This window comes from Ursus arctos, unplaced genomic scaffold (assembly GCF_023065955.2).
Source record: "Ursus arctos isolate Adak ecotype North America unplaced genomic scaffold, UrsArc2.0 scaffold_10, whole genome shotgun sequence".
Taxonomy (NCBI): domain Eukaryota; kingdom Metazoa; phylum Chordata; class Mammalia; order Carnivora; family Ursidae; genus Ursus; species Ursus arctos.
Genome location: NW_026622764.1, coordinates 57,144,690 through 57,162,810, shown reverse-complemented (window position 1 = coordinate 57,162,810; position 18,121 = coordinate 57,144,690).

Below are 18,121 nucleotides of genomic sequence, written 5' to 3'. Positions count from 1 at the left end.
TGACACGCTGGTAGCTTAACACAGAAATTTATTCTCTCCCATAGTTTGGGAGGCTAAAAATCCAAAGTCATTGTGCTGTCAGGGTTGGTTGCTACTGAAGGCTCTCAAGAAAAATCTGTCCCATGCTCCTCTCCAGGCTTCTGCTGCATCATTCCAGTCTCAGGCCTTTAGAAAGGCCTTCTCTCTGAGTGCTTCTGTTTCTGTCCTTTCTCTTCTCCTAAGGACAGCAGTCATATGGGATTTAGGGCCCACCCTCCTAATGTGATGTCATTTTAACTAGCTAATTACATCTGCAAAGTCCATATAAGGTTCCAGGAGTTAGGACTTCAACATATATTTTTGAGGGACACGATACAGCCCATAACAGTGTATAAATGCCCAAATTTAGAAGAAAACGTCAAACTGCTTTCCAAGAAACTACAAAAATTTACACTCCCACCAGTATTGAATAAGACTTGGTATTACCAGGGGCGCCTGAGTGGCTCGGTCGGTTAAGTGTCTGCCTTGGGCTCAAGTCATGATCCTGGGGTCCTGGGATCAAGCCCCAGTTGGGCTCCCATCTCAGCAGGGAGCCTGCTTCTCCCTCTCCCTCTGCTGGCCTTGTGATCTCTCCCCTCACCGCTCTCTAAAATAAATAAGTAAAATCTTTAAAACAATTTTTTTAAAAAGACGTGGTATTACCAGACTATTTAAATTTTTACCTACTGAATGCATATAAAATTCTATGTCATTATAGTCTTGATTTATACTTCCTGATTATGAATTTTAACCCACATGGTAGTACTTCTACTTCTATATTACAAATAACCTTGCTTTTTCTTATATTTCATACTTCTTTGTCCTTTCCTTCTTTCTTCTGGGAGGTTTCCTCTACCTGGTCTCCCAAGTCGTTAACTTGTTCTCCATCTCTTCTGTTATTTGTCCATTTGATATGTTCATTTCAACTTTTACTATTTTTCATACCTAAGATTTCTTATTGGTTTGTTTTCTTGTTCCTTTTTTTAATAGCCATATATTTTTTATCTCTTTTGTATGTTTATGAGGCCAATACTGGCCATTAGGTAAATGATTGATTCCTCTGTTTTTGTATATATACTTGGTTCTGTAATCTAATAGGTTATTTTTCATTTCAAGTGGTTGTGCTTCTCAAATATCTCCCGTTACTTTGACGTGTGAATTCCTTTTCCCCCAGAGGTATGTGCTCTGTCTGGTAATGCATATAAGGGAACACCTGTCCTAATTAGCTCATTCCCACTCAGCCCCAATTAGCCCAGAGGGTGGGGATGGATTAGGCCCAGGTTGGGGAAAGTAGCCAGGGCACCAAAAACCAGGTCACTCGCTCTCCGCTTCACAAGACAATGATGTCAGGATTTCACTCTTTGTCTTCCAGGGATATTTGACATTAGGAAAAGACCCTCTTGGAGGGTAATTTGCCAGCCCCATGGAGTATGGAGGGGAAGGAAAAGTGACAACCCAAGGTTAGTTAGCCCTCACTTCAAGCACAACCATTGAATCTAAAGTTGTGAATCTGACCTGAAGCCCTTGTTTGGTATCACTGGGAGGCACATCCTTGGCAGATTATCCGCCATTGGTCACTGTTTGTACTGACATTCTCCTTCAGTGGGCACCAGGAAATCTTTGTCCAGAAATATCTCTTTTTCAAGAATTTCCCAATTCTATATCCTATCTGTTTGCATTTCTTCCTTTATGATTCTTTTCTCTCCCACACTTCTTCAGACATTTCTTAAGATGCGCTGTGTGTCAGGCTCTGTGCTAGGTTCTGATTGTGACCGGTGTGAGAATCAAATGTTCTTAAAGCATTAGAAGGGAAAACAGAAATGTGGCCTAGTTTGGGACATTAAAGACAAATTTGACCTTCTTTCCCTGATCGCACAGCAAGGAGAGAGTGCTGCGTTCCTCTGAGATGGAGCCCAGAAATGATGGTGGAAAGGTGCTCTAATCCAGTGTTCTAAGCTGGGCTGCTCCTAGAACCTGCTGGGGAGATTTTCTCAATTCCAATGTCCAGCCAGACATACACTGTCAATTAAATCATAATCTGTGGGGATAGAACCGAGGCATCAATAACTTCTAAAAATTCTCTAGGTAAATCCAGTGTACACCCAAGTATAAGAACCCTGCTTTATAGGCAAGTACCAGGCTTAGAACCAGGAGTTCTGAGTTAAATACCATTATGGTTGAATTGAGTCCCCCCAAATTCATATGTTGAAGCTTCAACCCCTAGTGCCTCAGAAAGTGACTTTATTTGGAGATAGGATTTTTACAAAGGTAATCAAGTCAAAACAAGGTCCTTAGGGTGGACCCTAATTCGATTTGACTAGTGTCCTTATAAAAAGGGGAAATCAGGTTCGGATCTGCATACAGACGGAAAACCATGTGGCCGTGAGAACAGCCATCTACAATCCAAAGAGAAAGGTCTGAAACAGATCCTATCTTTATAGCCCTTAGAAGGGCCAACCCTACCAACGCTTTGTTTCAGACTCCTAGCCTCCGGAACTATGAGACAGTAAGTTTCTGTTGTTCAAGCCCAGTTTGTGGCAGTTTGCCACTGCAACCCTAACAAACCAAACAAATCCTGGTGTAGCCGTGTTTCAACCACGTGCACATCATTTCTCTTACAGTCCTTCAGTTACCGTATCAGAAAAACAGAAGATAAACCCTCCCTCAAAGGGTTGCTGAATTTAAACGGGATAACGTAAGTGAAAGCACCCAGCCTAGAGATTGAAACGTAGTGGGTGCTCAGTAAATGTTAGTCGAATCCGAGGCTTTTCCATTTGAACAGAGTTTTTTCAGCTTTAGCCAACTGTGGTCAGTTGGGCGGCGGTGGGGAGGGGCATATTAGGACCGACAGGACACCCTCTAGGTCTCCAGAAAACTAAATCAACATCTGTGTTCTCTTTAATTAGCCCCTTTCCACCCCGTACATTAGCCTAGGGCGCCCCAAAGCTTTTTAATCAGTCCGATCTTGGAAGGAACCCTTGTTCCTGAGGCCGGCCTCTAGGGGGCGCGCTGTCTCCAGAACCCGGGACTGGACTGGTCCGCCGCGCAGAGGGAGGGCAGAGAGCAGTTAGGAAGCTGCCGGGAGGGCTTGCCTCTTGCAGTCCTCCTTCCTCCCTGCGGCCGCTTGCTGCAGCAACGCGGGGAGAGGGAACACCCACACTGTGAGTGCTTCACTGAGAGCCCCCTAACACCCAGGTGCTACATCACTTACCCTGGACAGTCTTGTTCTTAAGCACAAATGAGTAAATTAAGGCTCAGGGAGGTTAAGTAAACTAGTCGAGGATCACACAGCTAAAGAAATAGCACCCAGGTCTGCTTTATTCCAAAAGCAGCAAAACACCTTTGGATCCAGCCCTCCACAGACAAGCCTAGTGACTTGCAAACCTAGTCAGGCGCCCAGCGGAAGACCCCAGGGGCAAGAGAGCGAACACGGCCTTTACTGATTCTTTCCTTTTTCTCCCTAGAACCTGCAGCTGCTCTGACATCCATACTCATCTGTAGCACTCTTGGCGTCTACTGGTGATTTTTTACTGCTTGATGTATTCTGAAAGGGAAGGTGCTAAGGGTTAATTCCTTTTCATTCTTTTCTCCCCTTCTCTATCCCTCAGGATGGTTGATTTTCACAGCGGCTCCAAAGGAGTATTTAGGACAGTTTAGGAGCAAGTGTTTTAATTATTTACTGCCTCTCCATTGAGGGAGTCAGGACACATTAAAAAAACAGTAGTAACTATATGTAATTAATTGACTGCTCATGTCTACACTGCTAGGCAACAGCAGAGTTTTTCCACCAAGACATAGTCTTCTGTAACAGAAAAACTAACCAATGTTAATTCTAATGTTTTATGTCACAGAATTTGTACTCTGAGTCTATCCAGGTAATATTCTCCAACTTCTTCCTGCAGTCATCCATGCATTCACTTACCCATCCAACCCACCCACCCACCCACCCACCTATCCATCCACCCACCCATCCTGCTGACAGTTCAGAGTCCACAGTGCAAAGCCATGGATAGGTGTACCTGGCCAGCGTTTTGCCCGCAGGACATTTGTGACTCATGGGAGAAATGGTACCATGAGCAGGTTGAAAAAACTCTCTTTGATGAAGGCCATGCTCATCCAAAAGATGCCAGTTCCCTCTGCAGTTTTTGTTGTTTGGTTTTGTAGCAATTCTTTTTAAGAGGATTAGAGAGATTAGAGAAATAGCTGGGAGGCAGGGATTCGTGTCCTCTCTGTTGTGCTAACCGATGCTGAGCCTGTGGACGAGGCCATTGGCTTGTGTGTTTGTAAAATAAGGAACGTGGGCTCCTTTTCTGCTCTGCCAGTCTCTCATGTCCTAAGCTGGTGTCATCAACTGCAGCAGCCTCGAAACTCCTCTAGTATTTCACCTGCCCACACCAAAGTTCACAGGACATACTGCTGTCCTTGTGCAAGGTATACCGTATTGAGACCCCTGGAAAAGAGACCTAGGGCTGAGACAGCCTCCCCACCCCCACCCCTTGCGCATTTGTTCTCTAGGTTAGCAGGCACAGGGAGGCCCTCCTGGGGCCCTTTGTTCTTCCAACATCTTTGTTCAAACATGCCATCACAAATATCTAAGTAAATATTATCCCGTGTCGTGGAGAGTAAAGACACTTGAAAGGTGCTTGTGAATGGAAGTCATGATAAAAGTGCAGAAAGTGTACAGAACAATTCCTGTGCCTTGGGTCAAGCTGACGGAATCCGATCTTCAGGCCTTGGCACCCTTTCCTTCTCCCCATTTCTGGCGGAGCACCCTTCCCCCAGCCTTGGTGCCCATCAAAGCTGCAGAGCAGGGAGAGTACAGTGTTCAGAGGGAGGCAGAACAAGAAGCAAGGGCTGGCTCTGCCCGTCACTTGTCTCCAGGCCTGGTGTCCTCGGCTGCCAAATGAGGCTGGGATGCCTACTGGGCACGTGAAATTGAGGGGTGTAATTACGACAATGGCATGTGGCATGTGGTAAATATGTTTTGTAAAGAGTATTACCTTCCCCAGGCACCTGTCCTACCTCCAAATACCATCGTCTTGCGTTTTTAGAGTTTAACATAGGATGAGGGACGGTGCACACTCGGTCTGTGACACTTGTCTGAAACCCTCCCTGACTTCCCATTGCACTTAGGAGAGGGACTGTGCCTGTCTCCTATCCCCAGCACCTGGCAGAGTCTGGCACAAAGCTCCTTCGAAGTTCACACCATTAGACAAAAAACCTGCTCTCACCTGCCAGCCTCTTTATTACTCCTTCCTCCTTAATGACTTGAGTATTGGGCTCACGATCTTCATTTCCAGCAATCAGTTCTGTCACTGTCTGGGGAATGATCCGTCTTACACCTTGGCCTCTCTGTTTCTTGACCTCCTCGCCCCAGATGATCTTCACCTTGCCACTCTGGAGTCCGATGCTTGACCTTGTCATCCCCTCTAAATCTCAGTTTGAAGCCCCTCCCTTCCTGACCACCTCGTCTCTATCTAGCTACTGCCTGTAATACCCTCTTCCCAGCAATTCAGTGGCCCTGTCATTGTTTTCATCACCTGTCACAGCTGTTTTTTGCTTCCTACTGGGCCCAGCCTAGATTAAATGGTCCATCATTAAAAGTGCTTCCTCATAAATATCACTAACTCCTTGGCTCTGTCTTCAGCCTTGAGGAGACCCAACTATCCCCTTTACTCCATGCCTGTACCCAAGCAGTGAGAGAGGAACACTGGCTGGCATGACTGTTCGCACTTCAGTCGATGGCCACAAACCTCAAGGTCCCTACACACTGCCCACAAATCCTATGTGCTTCCTATGTCCCTTCCTACTTAAAAGGTAGTCTTGGACCAACAGTGCAGGCCTTGCCAGGGAGTTTGGCACAAACGCAGAAGCTCAGGCCCCACTCAGACTTACTGAATCGGGATCTGCATCTTAACAAAGTCACCGGGTGACTCATCCCACATGAAATGTTCTGAGGCACTGCCCTAAGTGGCTTGCTTTCTGGATGGCCAGAAATTCATCCGTCATCTTCACATCTTCAGCGTGCTCCCATCTGCCTCACATCCCGTCCTCCCTCCTGGGAGGCTGCGGGCAGGGTCAGGTGAGCGGGGGCGGTTGCCTTTCTTCAGCCTCTGGATCTCATCCCTCTTTCATCTGCATCCCTGAATCACGAATTGCTCCTTGGCTACAGGACCCGTCCTAGCCCCATTTTAAAAGACTCTCTCCTGATCCTACAGCCTGTGCAGACTGCCCGCTTCTTGACTCACCAGCAAACTCCTGGGCCCTCTCTCCCCTGAGATTCTCATGGCTCACTTCCTCTCTTCCGTTAGGGCTTTCCTCAGATGCCATTTCAGCACAGCGGCCTTCTCTGACCACCTTTATAAAATAACACATGCACCTTTTATCTTTAATTATCTTTACAACACTTTCCACCATCTGGTGTGTCCATTTTTTTTTTAAGATTATTTATTTATTTATTTATTTGAGAGAGAGAGAGAGAGAGAGAGAGCGAGCATGTTGGGGGGGAGGGGCAGAGGGAAAGGAAGAAGCAGACTCCTCGCTGAGCAGGGAGCCCAATGAGGGGCTTGATCCCAGGATCCGGAGATCATGACCTGGGCCACCCAGGCGCCCCTGATGTGTCTATTTCTTTGGCGTCTTTCTCCCCACTCTGGAATGGAATCTCCAGGAATCAGGGTCTTTTCCCATTTTGTCTGTGACCATATCCCCAGTCACTCCTGTTGCATGGATGAGGAGGGGCTGGTGGGGAATGCCACACGCCAGGGAGAGACATGAGGTGACCAAGGAAGCCCTCAGAAGGGCACGATCTCAGAGTCCTCCACATTTGATAAGAGGCGATGGCTCAAATAACAGTGTCTTTTTCTCCCTTCATCATTTTTCTTTAGTCAGGGTTCATTTGTTGCAAGGATACTGAAATGCTCTCGTCATCGCAAGTGAAGAAGAGGAAGACAGTTCTCATAAGAGTAAGAAGAATCTCGCTAATTCTCATGGGGGGAGATCAGGGGGACTGCAGAGACCCTGGAATGTCTCCTGATGGCCTCCAGGGACTCTCCCCTCCACATATTCTTGCCCTGGTGGGGGGCCTCCCACCCCAAATAGGCCTGACTTGTGTGTAACTGATAGGATTGCAGAAACAATGGTGTGTGGCTTCTGAAGCTAGGTCACAAAAGACACTGTGGCTGCCACCTTGCTCCCTTCTGGGTCACTCACTCCGGGGGAAGCCAGCAGCCATCTCTGAGGTCCAGGTGGGGCAGAACAGAGGCCTCCCGCCCACAGCCAGCACGGTTTCCCACCCAGGAGAGCAAGCCTCCTTCCAAATGGATCCTCCAGCCCTCATCAACCCTCTCTTTTCTCTGCCATGCCTTTCTCTGTTCCCTTGCTTTCTGTGGCCAAACGCTCTGTGGTCTATGCCATTTTCCCACTTCTCTCTGCAGATGGACTTTCTGGCTTACTTTTTTTTTTTTTTTTTTTAAGATTTATTTATTTATTTTACAGAGAGAGCGAGCGAGCACACAGTGGGGAGGACAGAGAGTCCACGCTGAGGATGGAGCCCGAGATCATGACCTGAGCTGACACCAAGAGTGGGACACTCAAGAGACTGCACCGCCCAGGAGCCCCTGAGCATTTTAATATGCAAATGGTAAAAATGGGTTGCCAGCTGTCGGTCTGCACAGGAAGTTGGCCAACCTTTTCTATAAAGGGCCAGGTAGTAAAGACCTGAGGCTTTGCAGGCCCTATGCCTTCTTTTTTTAATTTTCTTTAGATTTTATTTATTTGAAAGAGAGAGCACAAGTGAGGCGAGGGGCAGAGGGAAAAGCAGACTCCCCGCTGAGCAGGGAGCCCGATGCTGGGTTCGATCCCAGGACCCTGAGATCGTGACCTAAGCCGAAGGCAGACTCTTAATGGCTGAGCCCCCCAGGAGCCCCCCCCCCCCCCCCGGCAAATTAGTTCTGTCCAAACAGCAGTGAGACTATACAGGCTAAGGAAGGGGCAGGGGCAGGTTTTGCAAGGAAGGAATGTGACTGGTCAGGAGCTGACACACATCGTTAGCACAATCACAGTCAGTTAGTTCATTTGTGGTAATTGACCATCTACATTGAACCGAGCATTTTGATAGAATCTGGGAATATAAAGATGACTGATACATGATTCCCAATAAAAACTATTATGTGTCTTATGCTTAGATGTGCCAGGCTCGCCACTAAATACTTTATACAAATCATCTCACTTGACTCTCAAAGAAACACTATGAGGAAGCTGAAGTTCAGAGAGGTTAAGTAACTTGTTTTGGGTCTCACAGTAACAGGAGGCCAAGCCACCTACTCTAAAGCCAGGGTTCTTGACCTTTATGACTCCTGCAATTCAGTGCTGCTTCCCAGTTTCCTTGAGGATTTCTGCCCTCCAAAAAGCCCATAGTCTCCTTAGACTTTATTTTTTTATATGTAAATTCTTTTGTGTGTGTGTAAATTAATTTTGAATCCCTTTTCTAAAAGTCTTTTGCCGTTAAGACTAATTATGTACTCATGACCTTGATTGTTAGTAAAGTGACTCTACAATTAAAAATGAGTTAGAGGGAGCCCTGTTAGCTGGACAGAGCCTGTACCTGGCCCAATCTCCTGGCGTTCAGGATTTGGGGGCCACTTATAGACTGTCAGCCGTTGGGGCCTGCAGCTGCCATGGCTTATCACAAAGACACATTTAGGATCATTGCTGAGGAGGTCAGGGATTCAGACCCTGTTAGTCTCTCTCCATCTCTAAACTCTCAGAAATTGCAACGTGAGAAACATTTTAATGGTCTGTTTGCATCATTAGTCAGCAAATTAGAAAGCAAACTGCAGTGAATTAAATACATAATTTCCCCGAAGAGGCTCCTTATTCCTTTAATCGTGAAACATTTTAATTTTTTTTTGAAGTCAGAAAAATACTTTTTAAAGGAGCGAGTTAGACACATTAGAATCTAAATCCCGGAGATTACTGTGTTTCTATTCAAGTTCAAATCCCCATTAATAATATCTACCAAAACACAACACACACACACACACTATCCCCGAACACTACTGTTTCATATTAACACTATTTGTGTTCTGTAATTCTGAAGCTACAAATCAATCATAAATCATTATGTAATACTATTACTTTTTTTAGGTTTGACAATGGAATCGTTCTGTTTCAAAACAGAGTCCTTGTCTTGTAGAGACTGTGGTAGATTAAAAGGCCTGGCCACAGGACTTTGCAATTTCTCTCATCAAGGGAAGAAGCCCCTTTCCTCCCCTTCTACCTGGGCCGACCTTGTGATTTGTTTAGGCTGGTAGGATGAGCTGGAAGTGAGGTTGCATGGGTTCTGAAGCCCAGACATTAAGGAGCCTTGCAGTTTCCACTTTCACCCTCTTCCAATGCTGCCGTCGCCATGTAAGAAGTAGAATTAGACAACCGAATGAAGAGACATGACATGGAGAGAGAGCCCCAGCTGGCAGCCAGCACCGAGACCCCAGGCATGTGAGTGAGGCAATCCTAGACTGGCCCAGCCTGCTCAGGCCACTAGGTGTCTGCAGCTGCGTGAACCGCCACAGCAGACACCACTGGCAGAATCACCAGGTAAGCCCGGCCTAACTGCAGAAGTGTGAGCAAACAAATGGTTGTTGTTATAAGCCACTATGTTTTGGGGTGGCTTGCAGATAACAGGTACAGAGATACATACTGAAATATTTAGGGATGAAATTATACATTGTCTTGCACTTGCTTAAAAATAATATGATGGTAGGAGGAAGATGGTGGAGGTGTAGATGAAGTAAGATTAGATGTAAGTTAATAATTGTTGATGATAGATGATACATATGTTGGGGGATTCATTATTCTCTCTCTCCCTTTCTAATTTTAAAATGTTGGGATGTAGTTGAAATTTTCCCTAATAAAGTTTTGAAAAAAAAGTCAGTATTACACTATTGCAAACCAAGGGGAAAAATTGCCTTTCTAGTATGGTAGAACTTAACCTTTAATGTTGAATATCAGAAGACTTCATGAATGGTCCCATAAAAAAATAGAATCAAGCCAAAGAAATCAGGCTAAGAGAAATATGGTGCAGAGAAAGAGCAAAAGATTTGGGTATTGGTTCTCAAACCACCTGAGACCGAATGAGTGCTGCAAACATGCATGGGAGCCAAGTTTCAAGATTAAATGCTGGGAAAGAAGTTGAATCCTTTTCAATCACCTACATGTCAGACCTTATGCCAAATGCAGGAGAAGCAAGACAAAGAGCAACACCACACCACGACGGCCACCGCCACCCCCCAGTTCATCGAACAGTCTCGTCTGCCTTTGGACAGCTGTAATCTCCTTAGCACAGGGTTGGGAACTTTAAATGCCTAAAGAGTGCAGTCAGGAACATACATGAGTGAGATGATCGCAAGGTGGGGACTGTGGCAGAGTGGACAGCATGTGTTCTAGTGAGGAAGAGCTGGATGAGGATCCAGAGAAGCTTCTAGAAAGGTCACTGCAGCAGAAGGAGCTGGTTCTCCCAACAGCAGCTCTTCCCTCACATTACAGTAGACTCACACTACAATAGACTTTTTATCTGGGCACCAGGAAGCCCAAAATAAAGACTGTGTTTTCAGCCTCCTTAGTTGCTGGATGTGGCCATGGATTAAGATTGAGACAGTGGATTATAAAAATGATATGTGCAACTCCCAGGTTATGCCCTTAAAGAGAGAGATCTTATCCCTGCCTTCCATTTCCTCTCCTTTCAGTCCCCTACTGAGACAGAGAGATCATAGCATGACAGTAAACATCCAGGGGAGGGGGGGTGACAGGGCCGCATCATGACTTTGGAGAGCCCTCGATACCTATGGCTTTATGGGCCCCTTCTTCCATAAAAAAAAAAAAAAGTGTTAAAACTTCTATTTGACAACTGCATTGATATAATGACAAATATAATCCAGGCTCGATTCATTTTTATATATTCATTATTATTATATTTATTTATTTTCTCTGATTCTAAATGAGATTAAAACATTTTCATGGATCCTAAAACTATCACAGGCCTGAGGCACTGTGCCTGCTGTGTCTCATGGGTCAGCCGGTGCTGGATGGTGGAACAGTTAGAGAGGAGAGCCAGCGGGCCAGGGAGCGCAGCACAAACAGGACCCCGCGAAAGAGAATGAACATCTGTCTTTTTAAAAAGTTACTGTTATTTGGGTTCTCTCTGACATCCATTTGAACCTGCATGTCTCCATGAAGACAGCCATTGAACCCCATGACTGGAGGCCCAAGAGGCTTGCTGAAGGAGGGGACGTCATGAAGGATGCATGGGAATTGGCCAAGTGAATGAGAGAGGGTGAAGGAGAGCCTTTCAGGCAAGAAAACAGCCAAGGCCAAGAGGAGACACAGTGAGGGGAATCATGGGAACTTCACATGGGGGGTTCAAATGCAAGGGTGTGTCTGTCTGTCTGTCTGTCTGTGTTGAGTGCCTGTTCCTTTGATCTGTTCTGCGGACAGCCCTGGTGTTTGGACATGTTCTGTAATCTCTTGAACTCCAGTGCCTACCACAGCCAGCGGAACTCGAATGATGAGACATCCATGAGGTAAGGACTGTGCCTGAGAGAAGAGCATGTGCCACCACTGACAAGCTGTAGCCATTGTCATGTGAGATTGCAGGACCAGAGTTAAAAGGGCTCCTCCATTTCCTGAGAAGCCAGAAATTCAATGTTGGTTGTGAAACTCTTGGCTTAAATGTAGGCCATTCACTGGCGCTAAACTCCTCAGTGTCCAGTGGAGATTAGTTATTCAGTGTCACAATTCAGGATTGGGGACAAGGCTGGATTTGGAATCTTTTTTTTTTTTTTTTTAAAGACTTTATTGATTTATTTGAGAGAGAGAGACAGCCTGTGAGTGAGCAGGGAGAGGGGCAGCGAGGGAGGGGGAGAGAATCTGAAACAGACTGTGCACTGAGCAGGGAGCCCGACACAGGGCTTGATCCCATGACCACAAGGTCATGACCTGAGCCGAACCAAGAATCTGACGCTTAACTGACTGCACTGCCCAGGTGCCCCTGGAATCATTAAAAGGCTGAAAACAGCCTTGCTCAAATGCTTTGATTCAGTAGGGTTAATAACATTGTTGAATCCTTTTTCCCCGTTCTTTCATTTTCTTCCCCAATTTTTAAAATTGCAGTAAAATTACAAATAATGTAAAATTTACCATTTTACCAATTATTAGGTGTACAGTTCAGTGGTGTTAAGTACATTCCCACTATTGCACAACCATCACCACCATCCACCTCCAGGACCATTTACATTTTGTAAAACTGAAACTCTGTACCCATTAAACAATAGCTATTCATTTCCCTATTTCCCCAGCCCCTGGCAACCACCATGCTACTTTCTGTCTCCATGGTTTTGATTACTCTAAATAGCTCATATCAGTGGAATCATACAGTATTTGTTTTTTCTGACTGGTTATTTCACTCAGCATGTCCTTGAGGTCCATCCATGTTGTACATATTTCAGAATTTCCTTCCTTTTTAAAGGCTGAATAATAGGGGGGCCTGGGTGGCGCAGTCCTTAAGCGTCTGCCTTCGGCTCAGGGCGTGATCCCAGCGTTCTGGGATCGAGCCCCACATCGGGCTTCTCCGCTGGGAGCCTGCTTCTTCCTCTCCCACTCCCCCTGCTTGTGTTCCCTCTCTCGCTGGCTGTCTCTGTCAAATAAATAAATAAAATCTTTTAAAAAAAAATAAAGGCTGAGTAATATTCCATTGTGTGTGTGTGTGTGTAACACATTTTGTTTATCCATTCATTCACTGAGGGCACTTGGGTTGCTTCCGTGTTTCAGCTATTGTCAATAATGCTGCTATAAGCATGGGTGTACAAATACCTTTTTTTTTTTTTTTTGAGAGAGAGAGCACATGTGCACGAGCTAAGGAGAGAGAGGGAGAGAAACTGAAGTGGGCTCCATGCCCAGCGCAGAGCCCAACACAGGTCTCAATCTCACGACCCTGAGATCATGATCTGAGCTGATATCAAGAGGTGGTTGCTTAACCAACTGAGCCTCCCAGGTGCCCCACAAATATCTTTTGAAGACCTTGCTTTAGCGGGGAGGCAAGATAGCAGAAGTGCTGGGGACCTCATTTCATTTAGTCCCTTGAATTTAGCTAGATAACTATCAAATCATTCTGAACACCTATGAATTCAACCTGAGATGTAAGAAAAGAATTACAAGGTAGAGGGTGTGGAGAAGTAATCTGAGGGGATAAATCAGAAGATAAACGGCAAGGGGAGAAAGCATCCGTAAGCCAGCTACCAGAAAGTGATATAACCCTAAAATACAAAATTGGAACTTTTAGAAGTCTGCTCCAGTGAGAGCCATCCCTGCCTGAAAGGTGCTCAGGTGATGAAGTGGGGTGGAATCCTAGGTGGGACAGTGTGGTCTCAGGATCCCCAGGATCACAGAAAGACTGGGGGTGTCTGAGCCCACAGAGTTCCCAAGCATTGGAGCTGGAAACCGGCTACAATTAGTGAGCCCAGGAGTGGGTTCTCAGCTCAGTTTGACACAAACGGCCACCGAGGCACGGTCTGGTGACCGCTCTCCATGTGGGGAATGGAGAGGGTCTGCCCCATGCAAAGGGCAGAAACAGGCGACCCTCCACCTTCCCTTGGGAGGGCGGTGCAGGTGCGTGCACTATCAGACGACCACTCTTCCTGGGGGGCCCTGCAAGTGGCAGCTCTGCAGTGACCCTCCTCCTTCCCCTGCGTGGATCAACCTGGATGTGCACTGTAGGAGTCTGCAGAGTTTGACTCAAAAGTGAAGACTGCTTTCCTTGAGGGTTTACTGAAGAGAGGGGACTGCGCTCTTTCAGCTCCAGCTCTGAAAATGGGGAACAGCCATTTTCATTCTCATCCTCTAAAGACAAATTAGATTTTAAACAAAGACTGTAGTAAGGGATGAAGATGGACATATATCATACTTAAAGGGTCTATCCAACAAGAAGATCTAACAATTATAAATGTTTATGCTCCTAACTTGGGAGTAGCCAATTATATAAAACAATAACAAAATTAAAGAAACACACTGATAATAAAATAATAGGGGACTTAGACATCCCACTCACAGCAATGGACAGATCATCTAAGCAGAAGATCAACAAAGAAATAATGGCTTAGAATGACACACTGGACCAGATGGACTTCATAGATATATACAGAGCATTTCATCCTAAGCAACAGAATACACATTCTTCTCAAGTGCACATGGAACATTCTCCAGAATAGATCATATACTGGGTCACAAATCAGGTCTCAACTGCTACCAAAAGACTGGGATTATTTCTTGCGTATTTTCAGACCACAATGCTTTGAAACTTGAACTCAATCACAAGAGGAACTTCGGAAGGAACTCAAACACTTGGAGGTTAAAGAGCAACGTATTAAAGAATGAATGGGTCAACCACGAAATTAAAGAAGAATTTTAAACATTCATGGAAACAAATGAAAATGAAAACACAACTGTTCACAACCTTTGGGATACACCAAATGTGGTCCTAAGAGGGAAGTATATAGCAATACAAGCCCTTCTCAAAAAATTTAAAAAGTCTCAAACACACAAGCTAATCTTACACCTAAAGGAGCTGGAGAAAGAACAGAACCTTACACCTAAACCCAGCAGGAGAAGAGAATTAATAAACATTAGAGCAGAAATCAATGAAATAGAAACCAAAAGAACAGTAGAACAGAACAATGAAACTAGAAGCTGATTCTTTGGAAGAATTAGTTAGATCAATAAGCTCCTGACCAGACTCATCAAAAAGAAAAGAGAAAGGACCCAAATTAATAAAATCATGAATGCAAGGGACGAAATCACAACCAACACCAAAGAAATACAAACAATTTCAAGAACATATTATAAGCAACCATATGCCAACGAATTAGGCAATCTGGAAGAAATGGATGCATTCCTGGAAACTTATAAACTACCAAAATTGAAACAGGAAGAAATAGAAAACCTGAACAGACTCATAACCGCAAGGAAATTGAAGCAGTAATCAAAATTCACAAGAGTCCAGGACCAGATGGCTTCCCAGGTGAATTCTACCAAACTTTTTTAAAATTATTTTTTAAAAAAGATTTTATGTATTTATTTGAGAAAGATTGAGTGAGAGAGAAAGAACAAATGGGAGGGGCAGAGGCAGAAGCAGACTCTCCGCTGAGCAGGGAGCCTGATGTGGGACTCGATCTCAGGACCCTGGGATCATGACCTGAGCCGAAGGCAGAAGCTTAACTGCCTGAGCCATCCAGGTGCCCTCTACCAAACATTTAAAGAAGAACTAATGCCTATTCTTCTGAAGCTGTTTCAAAAAATAGAAAGGGAAGGAAAACTTCCAAACTCGTTCTCTGAGGCCAGCATTACCTTGATCCTAAAACCAGACAAAGACCCCACCAAAAAGGAGAATTATAGACCAATATCCCAGATGAACATGGATGCCAAAATTCTCACCAAGAAACTAGCCAGTAGGACCCAACAGTACATTAAAAGGATTATTCACCATGACTGATTTATTCCTGGGCTGCGAGGATGGTTCAACATCCGTAAACCAATCAATGTGATACGTTACATTAATGAAAGAAAGGACAAGAACCACATGATCCTCTCAACTGATGCAGAAAAAGCATTTGACAAAATACAATACTCTCCACAGTGTAGGGATAAAGGGAACATACCTCAATATCATAAAATATACAAACAGCTCACAGTGAATGTCATTCTCAATGGGGAAAAACTGAGAGCTTTTCCCCTAAGGTCAGGAGCACAACAGGGATGCCTGCTCTCACCAGCATTGTTCAACATAGCACTAGAAGTCCTAGCCTCAGCAATCAGACAGCAGAAAGAAATAAAAGGCATTCAAATTGGAAAAGAAGAAGTCAAACTCTCTCTCTTCGCAGATGACATGATACTTTATGTGGAAAACCCAAAAGACTCCACCCCAAAATCGCTAGAACTCATACAGGAATTCAGCAATGTGGCAGGATATAAAATCAATGCACAGAAATCAGTTGCATTTCTATACACTAACAATGAGACAGAAGAAAGTGAAATTAAGGAATCAATCCCATTTAAAATTGCACCAAAAACCATAAGATATCTAGGAATAAACTAACCAAAGAGGTTAAGGATCTGTACTCTAAAAACTACAGAACACTTATGAAAGAAATTGAAGAAGATGTAAAGAAATGGAAAAACATTCCATGCTCATGGATTGGAAGAATAAATATTGTTAAAATGTCTATGCTACCCAAAGCAATCTACACATTCAATGCAATACCCATCAAAATACCATCGACATCTTTCACAGAGCTGGAACAAATAATCCTAAAATTTGTATGGAACCAGAAAAGACCCTAAATAGAGCAATATTGAAAAAGAAAATCAAAGCTGGTGGCATCACAATGCCTGACTTCAAGCTATATTACAAAGCTGTAATCATCAAGAGAGTATGGTCCTGGCACAAAAACAGACACATAGATCAATGGAACTGAATAGAGAATCCAGAAATAGACCCTCAACTCTATGGGCAACTAATCTTCGACAAAGCACGAAAGAATATCCAATGGAAAAAGGACAGTTTCTTCAACAAATGGTGCTGGGAAAATTGGACAGCCACATGTAGAAAAATGAAACTGGACCATTCTCTTTCACCATACACAAAGATAAACTCAAAATGAATGAAAGACCTAAATGTGAGACAGGAATCCATCAAAATCCTAGAGGAGAACACAGGCAGCGACCTCTGTGACCTCAGCTGCAGCAACTTCTTGCAGACACATCTTCAAAGGCAAGGGAAACAAAAGCAAAAATGAACTATTGGGACTTCATCAAGATAAAAAGGTTCTGCATAGCAAAGGAAACAGACAACACAATGAAAAGGCAACCTACAGAATGGGAGAAGATATTTGCAAATGACTATCAGATAAAGAGCTATTATCCAAGATCTAAAAGGATCTTGACAAACTCAACACCCCAAGAAACAAATAATCCAGCCAAGAAATGGGCAGAAGACATGAACAGACATTTCTCCAAAGAAGACATACAAATGGCCAACAGACACATGAAAAAATGTTCCACATCACTTGGCATCAGGGAAATACAAATCAAAACCAAAATGAGAGAGCACCTCACACCAGTCAGAATGGCTATAATTAACAAGACAGGAAACAACAGATGTTGGTGAGGATGCAGAGAAAGGGGAACCCTCTTACACTGTTGGTGGGAATGGAAGCTGGTACAGTCACTCTGGAAAACAGTATGGAGGTTCCTCAAGAAGTTAAAAATAGAGCTACTCTATGACCCAGCAACTGTGCTGCTAGGTATTTACCCCAAAGATACAAATGTAATGATCGTAAGAGGCACATGCACCCCAGTGTTTATAGCAGCAATGTCCACAATAGCCAAACTATGGACAGAGCTGAGATGTCTATTGACAGATGAATGGATAAAGAAACTGTGCTATATATATACGATGGAATATTACTCAGCTATCAGAAAGGATGAATACTTACCATTTACATCAACGTAGATGGAACTGGAAGCTATTATGCTGAGCAAAATAAGTCAGTCAGAAAAAGACAATTATATGGTTTCATTCATATGAGGAATTTAAGAAACAGCATAGAGGATAAGTGGGAAGGGAGGGGAAATTGAATGGGAAGTCATCAGAGAGGGAGAAAAACCATGAGAGACTCTTAACTATAGGAAACAAACTGAGGGTTGCTGGAGGGGAGGTGGGGGGGGGGATGGGGTAACTGGGTGATGGGCATTAAGGAGAGCACATGATGTGATGAGCACTGGGTGTTATATGCAACTGATGAATTGTTGAACACTGCATCTGAAACTAATGATGCACTCACTATATGTTGGCTAATTGAATTTAAAAAAAAGACCTTGCTTTAAGCACTTTTGGATATATACCCTGAAGTGGAATTGCTGGATCATAGGTAATTCTACTTTTTAATTTGTTGAGGAACTTCCTACTGTTTTCTGCAGTGGCTATGCCATTTTACATTCTTACCAACAGTGCACAAGCGTTCCACATCCTCACCCACACTTATTTTGTTTTTCTTGA